The 8518-nt window shown below is 37.6% G+C and overlaps 1 pseudogene; it reads left to right on the top strand.

Moving 5' to 3' along the window:
- The first annotated feature begins 935 nt into the window (after nucleotides 1–935).
- On the top strand, nucleotides 936–1594 carry LOC110349112 (26S proteasome non-ATPase regulatory subunit 8 pseudogene; annotated as a pseudogene).
- The last annotated feature ends 6924 nt before the right edge of the window (nucleotides 1595–8518 follow it).

Here is an 8518-nt window from a genome sequence, read left to right as displayed (position 1 = left end):
TGGAATATGAGGAATGAAGAGAACTCATGCAAATATGAAACTCACAGAGCTTATTGTGCCATGGTTTATGAAGTCCTTTGTATCTGATCCAGGAATTCCATGTGTTCTGCTGGCAATGGTGGCAGGCTGACTTGTCAGTTTGCAAAACGGTAAGATCTCAGAACCTTCACAGTCTTGGCAACTGAAATCTCAAAGTCATGGGAAGCAGTTTTCCACCAGTGAATAGCGCATGTCTGTAATCCCAGCACTCAGGAGCCTGAGGAGGGGAGATTGAGAAGAAGTGGAGCCCCGCTTGTGTTACATAGTGAGTTCGAGGCCAACCTGAACTACACGGTGAGATCGTGTCTCCAAAAAACCTAAAGACAAAAAAGTAAAACAATAACCACAACAACAAACAAAACCGAACCCAATAAAAATGGTATCGTTAGGGGACAGCCATTTGACTTCATGGGCTTGAGACTAGAGTTATTACAGAAATAACAAAGTGTGCCTATAAATTGGGGAAAATAGTTGGGCAAGAATAGTGGATTTTAGGGCTAGGGATTTAGCTCAGTGGCACCGCGCTTGCCTGGCAAGCACAAGGTCTTGAGTTTGATTCCTGGTACTGGAAAAAAAAAAAGAATAGTGAACTTTTGGAAAAAAAAAAAGAATAGTGAACTTTAAGTCTCATTTTACATGAGATGATGAGATTTAAGGACAAGCTGCAGAAAGAAAGAAAATATTTGTGAAACACACATTGGGGTGCAGAAAACGTTACCCTAAAATATATCACTGTGAATTTTAAATAGAGAGCTCTTGGATCTGCTAAAGGAACACAGGGAAGATGGCAGACATGACAGTGAATGTGTGACTGTTGCAGCTATCAGCCTCTGGACTTCCAGTCCTGAACTGGCCTTGGACATGGTCTTCCATGACACTGCAGATGTACAGGAACAATGCAAGGACAACTGAATCCTGAAAGTACAAATTTTAGCAAATGTAGGGAATAGCTAGGCTACCTCAAGCTAGTCTTACTGGAGCTTAACTTTCTGACAAATGCAAGGACCACATTGACTAAACAGTAGCTTTTTCTGACTAGTAACATTCTGGAGATCCTGACCCAGTGCATATCCTATGCAACAACATTCCCTCCTTCCAGTCTTCAAGGTGAAGCTCAAATGTTGCTACATTGATTACAAGGAGAAGCCTCCCAGTCACCCTACATGCACCAGCCCTTGGGTTTAAACCTTCTATTCTTTCTGTCCCAGAATCTGGGGACGGAATTCTGTGCAGAGGAAGAGTGCCTGCTTGCCAAGGACATCTAGACCAGTGACTACATCAAGCACATGTGTCCCTTGAGCAATCCCTGATAAAGGGTGACCACAATAACGTATGCCTGGTGAAGGGTAACAGCTCAGATGAGAGCTACACCTTGTGCATCTACTTCCTGTTGGACCCTACCATGGATCAGATTTCTGGGGACATTAAGGAGACCTATGAGAAAATGCCCTTCACTGAGGCCACCTGGATCCTCTTCTTCAAAATAGCCAAAAGGATGACAGACTATGCCACAAAGCAAGGTTGGGTCCTGGGTCCCAGCAGCTGCTATACATAGCCCCAGAAGTCAGAAAATATCATACAGGTTGTTATATATGACTGGCACCTGGAGGTGATCCTTCAAGCAGGACGTGTGTTATTTAAAACAGATATAGTTCAGAGTTTCCTCCAATAAAAGTAGATTAACATTTTAAAACATCATTTACTAACCCTCTACAATTGCATATATCCTGCATCATATTCTTCACATGAAGAGGATCTTTAAGCCTCAATTATCTGGCCCTCCTTTGAATTTCATATTTTGTATAGATCTCATGCCCTACATAAAGTAAACTGGTATGTCTTTTTATCCTGTTGATCTGTTGTCAGTTTATTTTAGCACACTCAAATATTTAGAAAGGGAGAGAAAATTTTCTTTGCCTCAGATATATGACAAGAATGTGTCTCCAAAATATGCAAAGAACACTTAAGTCAGCAATAAACAAAACAAACAGAAAAAGCCTAGTTCAAAACTTGGCAAAAGACCTTAAACAAAAACCTCACAAAAGAACATATACAAATAGCAAATAACCATGTGAAAAGATATTTCACTCATATGTCATCAGAGAACTGCAGTTAAGAGCAACAATGAGATCTTACTGTCTTCCTATTAGAAAAGGCTAAATCTAAAATACTGACAACCCTGTATAACACTATAGAAGGATCATCAAAAGCTCTTATTAATTGATGGAAGGAATGTAAAATGGTACAGTCCCTTTGGAAGACAGTTCAACAGTTTCTTACAAAATGAATCATGCTCTTACCAGACAATTTAGTGCTTCTGTGCCTTGGTATTGGCTTAAATGAGTGAAAAACTGGGTCTATACCAATGTCATAGCATGAATTTCTTATAGCAGCTTTGTTCATGTTTACTAAACAACAATTGTGCCCTTAGATAGACCAATGGAAAAATAAACTGTCATATCCATACAATGAAATGTTGTTAAAAAGAAATGTGCTATTGAAGCTGTAAAGGGAAACTTAAATGCATATCACTGAGTGAAAGTAGCCAATCTAGAAATAGTACATATGTTATAATTTCAACTTGATTGCATTTGGGGAAAAAAAACTATGGAGAGATAAAAGTCAGTGGTTTCTGGGGGTAGGAGGGAGATAGGGATGATGAGTTGCTGGAGTACAGGGATTTTTTAGTTAGTGAAACCACTCTGTGTGATCCTATAATGGTGATGACATGTTATCATATATTTGTCAATATCCTTAGAATGTACAACACAAAGAGTGAATCCTAAGATAAACTATGGACCTTATTTAATAGTAAAATCTCAATATTGGATTATTGGTTGTAACAGCTCACATGCTAATGCAAGATGCTGATAATAGGGAAAAATTTGGGGGATTAGAATATGTAGCATGTGGGAATTCTCTTAACTTCTGCTGAATTTTTCTAAAAACTTGTCACTGCTCTGAAAATTGCCTATTAATTGCAAAAAAGTAAAGATAAAGAATGATGGCTTGTTGTTTAAAGAAACAAATTAATTTAATTTTAAAAGACTTGAGTTTGATGTCCTGAGAGATGTAAAGAAATCAGTATGACATATAAAGACATTTAACAGTTTGGGGAAAAGTGATCCACTAGGAAAGTCACGAAAACATGCCAGATATATAAAACTGAAGTTGAGAATAGTAACTGAACCTTGTGGGAAACTCAGGACTATCCGCTTTTAAAATATTGCTTGCATCTAGCTTGTGTATCATAGGAAAAAAACAAGATAGAGAAGGCTTCACCCCAGGTACCCTTGTGAAGAATCTTGCCTTCCCATTACCATTAGCTTTAGCTTCAGCAGAACCCATGTATTTTTCCCCCTGGAGAACAGTCTAATTAATATGTGACAAATTGGTCTTTGTACTCTGAGAAAAAACTTTAGGATGAAAACAAGGAGCAGAAAACCTTACACTAGAATGGATGCTGTAGAACATTGTTCTCTTATATGTATCTGCCTGTTGTATTATATTCCTGATAATTGTGCTCAATTCTTTGATCCTAAAAGTCTTCCTAAATGTTTGATTAGGCCCCTGGTCACTGACTTACCCTTCATATATTTAGGTTCTGTTGTCATCCAGTCAATATAGAGCTCAGATCTTGCTATTCCCCTCTGATGTGACCCAAAGCAGATCTAATGGACCAACCTGACCTGACTGCTGAGACTGTTCAGTTATCCGTCTCCTTTGTTTTGAATTGCAACTCTGGAGTTTTGAAACTTTAATTTTATGTTTAGTTAATGCATTTATTTGCATAGTCCAGAAACTGAAATAAAAAGTAAATAAAACATATACGATGAGACGTCTTGCTCTCAAATAGACCTCATCCATTCTGTTACCTTACATTTTCTTATTTATGTGTATTTCACTTACATGTATACTTTAGCTGCCTAATATTCTTTCTGCAACACGTGTTATTTAATTATTAAAATCCACACTATAGTTTTTCCTTGCTTTCCCATCTAACACTTTTCATATTTGATTGTACTTTTAATTTATTTGCCAAGTAACTATTGTGTAAGCTACTTTAGGCATTCAATTAGACATGACTGCAACCACCTTGAATTGCAGTCATGTATTCCAAGTTGTTCTACATAACTTTCTAGCAAACCATAAATAGCCAAAATCATTAAAGTGGTAGGTAGAGCTTTACAAATCAGTGTAGACACAGGAATGTGCCTGAATTTTTTAATGTAGATTAAGTAAGCCAGGGGCATCACAGCTAAGATAAAGTCCCTTTTATCCTTCTTCATGATCCAAATTGTGAGGATCCACATGGTCTTGCTGCTTCCCAGGACACAATTCTGTAAGTTGCTCAATAAAATGTATTCTGTATAATCCTTAATCTGCCTCTTTCTTTGATTTCACAAAGCCTCAGGGCTGGGGCCGGGTTGTTTCAGAACAGGTACAATTCCCAGTATTTGTGGGAAAATGGGTGCACCTTCAGACTATAATGTTAAGTGAAATAATTCAGATAAACAAGCTTAAATATTGCATGGTTTCTCTTATACTGATGCATTTGAGAGAGATTTATCTGAATTCCTATATAGGAAATTATTATCTCAGAGACCTTATATGTTCTTGTGTTCTTTTTCAATGATTTTTTATTTTATGAAAAAATAAAACAAAATTTCATTCTAAAATAATAAGAATAACAATAGTTGATTCACTGTATCATTGTCTTCAAAGTAATTACTAAGACAAAAAGATTCTCTCCTATAAAGAAGAAACAAATAATAGCACAAAACTTTCTTTTCAATGAACTAAGACAAACCAGTATTATAAGTGAAACAAATTAGCAAATTAGTGTTCTCAAGCTGCATCCATGTACCTACAAATGCCCAAGTTTATCTTTCTTTATGGCAGAGTAGAAGTCCATCATCACAATCTATTTAGCTGTGATCTGCATATGTACCTACAAATGCCTAAGTTTTTCTTTCTTTATGGCAGAGTAGAGTCCATCATCACAATCTATTTAGCTCTGATCTGCATTTATGATTTCCTATAGGCATTCACTGGGTCATTGAAGAGTTTAAATCACATGATACAGCAGCATTCTAACATTGACTGTATATGTGGTAAGAAACTTTCCTATTCCTTTTATATGCAAACAAATTTTCACATCATTCTGAGATTCCAAGTAAGAGTAGAACTGTACAAACCCGTAGTATCCCAGACTCTGTATATTGAGTCCTTCTTTTTAGAGCGAAACTTGAAATACTTATTTAGAGTAAATGATTTCATCTTCATACTTCTCACCTTTGGCAATCCTTTCCATTTGGGCTCTGTCTCCACTAAATGACTAAAACTGGTCTGCTCTCAAACACAGCAGTAATTCCGACGCTGTCCAGACCAGTGGTGATTAGGAGTTCTCATCTTACTGGACTTCTTTCTTTTTCTGCAGCTCCTGGCAGCTACCCATTTCTTTCTTTAAGACACTTCCTTTTTTTTTTTTTTTTTTTTTTTTGCTTCTTTTGCTTCATGGACATGATGCTGCTGCTTTTCCTAACTCACTGTTAACTGCTTTTCAGTCCTATGTATTTACCCTTCCTTTGTACAACTTTAAATATTGAGCTCTAAGGAAAAGATCAGAATTTTGATGTTATCTACTCATGCCTTGTCCTTAGGCAATTTTATCTAGTACTTTGCTTTTAAGTAACATTCATATGGCTCCATCTTCAGCCCTGAAAATTTCCCTAAATTCCACGTTTATGTATTAAGTGGTCTTCTTGATATCTTCACTTGGGTATCTGATAGGTTTCTCAAATCTAAAATGTTGAAAACGGAACCACCCTCAGTTTTCTCTCTTGGTAGCATTCCTATCAACTCAGTTGTGGAAGTCAAAATCTGGGCTGTATCTATGTTTCTCACTTTCTTTCACTCTCAATGCTGATTTCACCTTTGAACTATATCCTGAATCCACTCCCCCCTCTGTACTACTGTCACCCTTGAGCAGCCATCATCATCTGGCTGGACCCTGGGGTCATTTCACTCTATAGTTTAAAACCTGCCTGTCCATTCAGCAACTCTTGAATGACTTCATTCTTTTTCCTGCTGGCCTACAGCTGTCTGCAGTATGTGGCCTGCAGAGCCTTCTCTCTGAACTCAGCTCATACCATGCTACTCATAACTTTCTGTACCCACACTGACTGACCTGCCCCAGCATGCCAAGTTCCTGCTCACCTAGAGCCCTTGTGCTGTTTTCTTTCTGTCTGGAATGCTCTTAACCTCAGTCTTGGCAAGGCTGTGCCTTCTTATTATCAGGTAAGACCCAGGTTAAACCTTACCTCCTCAGAGTTCCCACTAATATGAAGAAGTTCATCCACTTACTTTGTAACACAGAATGCTGCATTTTTCTCTTTCTAGTGGTTCCTTGAATAACTCTTTGTTTGCTATCTCAAGATGGTAGACTATAAGGTCCATTTGAGTAATTTAGGCTTTATTTTTCTTATAATCTGACATTTACTATGCTGTGCGCTAGGAGTACAATGGTAGACACAGATGCTTTTTATTGTTGTTAAAATAAATTAGTACATTTAAATAACCTACAATTCAATCATTCATTAAAGAAATATTTATTGAGTATCTACTATGTTCCAGGCTCTGACAATATGGCAGTGAACAATAGAGAAAATACCCTTGACCTCCTAAAATTCAAAACTCTAGAAAGGAAACAGGAGGAAAAAAAGTCAATAAATACATAATATAATGAATGGAGAGGATGAAACCTCCAGCTTTGGAGAAAAGATTTGAGAAACCTATCAGGAGTAAAAAGAAATGTGAACCCTCTGAGTGAGGAATATACTTGTCAAGTCCAAGGAGCAGCAAGGAACCCTCTGGGGCTGGAGCCGAGTGAGCTAGGGAGAAAGTGAGAAAGAAAGTGGTCGGGGAGGGAGCCAAGGACCCATCTTGTGTGGTTTGTAATTGTATTCTAATGGTGATGGGACTCCATTAGAAGGTTCAGAGTTGGGGAGGGATGTAACCTTAACTGCACAGAGATTTTCTTTATGAGTTATTTCTCAGAAATCTCCTCAGGGGATTGGTTGAGGAAAAAATGATTCCCAAGAAACTTGACACTTCTGGCTGGCATTTTTATGGAGCAGGTCCTGTGCTGGTAGCTAGAAATCCTGGACTGTGTTCCCATTTGTACATGTGCATTTTGGAGGGTCTTGGCTGGGCCTATCTATCTGGCTTACCAATACTTCTTCATACTCCTGTATTCAGGAAATCATAAAGGGAAGAGGAAGGTGAGCAGAGTGCTCACAGACATTCCCTGGCTCTTTGAAACCTCAACTAGGAATATTGTGCAAATATTGTGCATGCACAAAGAGTTTAGATCCTTTCCATAAGTTAAAGAACAAAACAAAGCAAAAACCCAGAAAGCTCTCCTTAGGAATGAAAATCTTCAGAAGGTTATAGATTAGTGTGGCCAAAATTGGACCCTGCACAAAGCAAAACAGTCCCTGATATTTGTTTTACCCATAGGCACTTGAATGACTCCCAAGGGGAGCTTATTTAAAGGAAAATTCCTGACTCCCTCACATGGTTGGCCTGTGGGGAGGCACTTTCTGAATCAACCAGGGTGTTAATAAGTAAGAGAATTACTGAGAAGGAAAGGATACATTAATACCTCATTATTAATAGAAAAAGAATCAAAAGAAAATTCTAGAAGAAATGATGCATTCCATTCCTGGTTTTGGGAAGGCTGCATTTGGATATTGTATTCCTAAAGATATACACTTTCATTTTATGTTATTAAAATTGTGGTGGTTCATTCATATGGGATGATGGTGAGGAAAATGCAATCAGGCCTTTGGCCTCTCTTTTCAGAGTAGGGGTTCAGGCGTTCAGCCATCATAGGTTTTCTGGCATGTCCATTTCTTTCCTGTTCTCTTCACACTAAGAGAAAAGCAAGTCTTGCAAATGCTGAAGAAACACTTAAACTAGAACTTTCTGTGGTAAAAAGAAATCATTCAAAACCGGAGCATGAATTATTTTTTACCTGAGCTTGTTTGGGACACATTTTGTTGTTTCTTATAAAAGAATGAAATGGGGGTTTGGGATCTCCTCATAAATTTTACAATGACTTCCTGTTATTTTATTGTTCTCTGGGAACCAGAATAGCCCTGCAATGGATTCTCACGTGTGAAGTCGAATAAATCTTTCTAATTTGGATTTAGTCACTTGTGTAATCCTGATTTGTGTTATGAATAAAATGTCTATGTTTATTTCTGACCAGTCTTGGGACAAAGCTCTGTTAAATTTAGTGTAATATTTTTTGTGTCTCTTGAATTTGAGAAGCTGCTGTCTGATAAAAATGTTAAACATTCCCACCTTATTCTCTTATTATTATTACTATTTCATTTTAAATTCTGCATTTGTGGCTGCTGCTCCCTTCTTTACCTCTTAATCGTTATTAACTCAGAACTTAATAGATTCAGCA

This window comes from Heterocephalus glaber, unplaced genomic scaffold, assembly GCF_053883595.1.
Source record: "Heterocephalus glaber isolate CG9 unplaced genomic scaffold, H.glaber_assembly_v1.0 deba00001571, whole genome shotgun sequence".
Classification (NCBI taxonomy): domain Eukaryota; kingdom Metazoa; phylum Chordata; class Mammalia; order Rodentia; family Bathyergidae; genus Heterocephalus; species Heterocephalus glaber.
The sequence above is the reverse complement of the archived record's forward strand: the minus strand, read 5'-3'. Positions and strand labels throughout refer to the sequence as shown.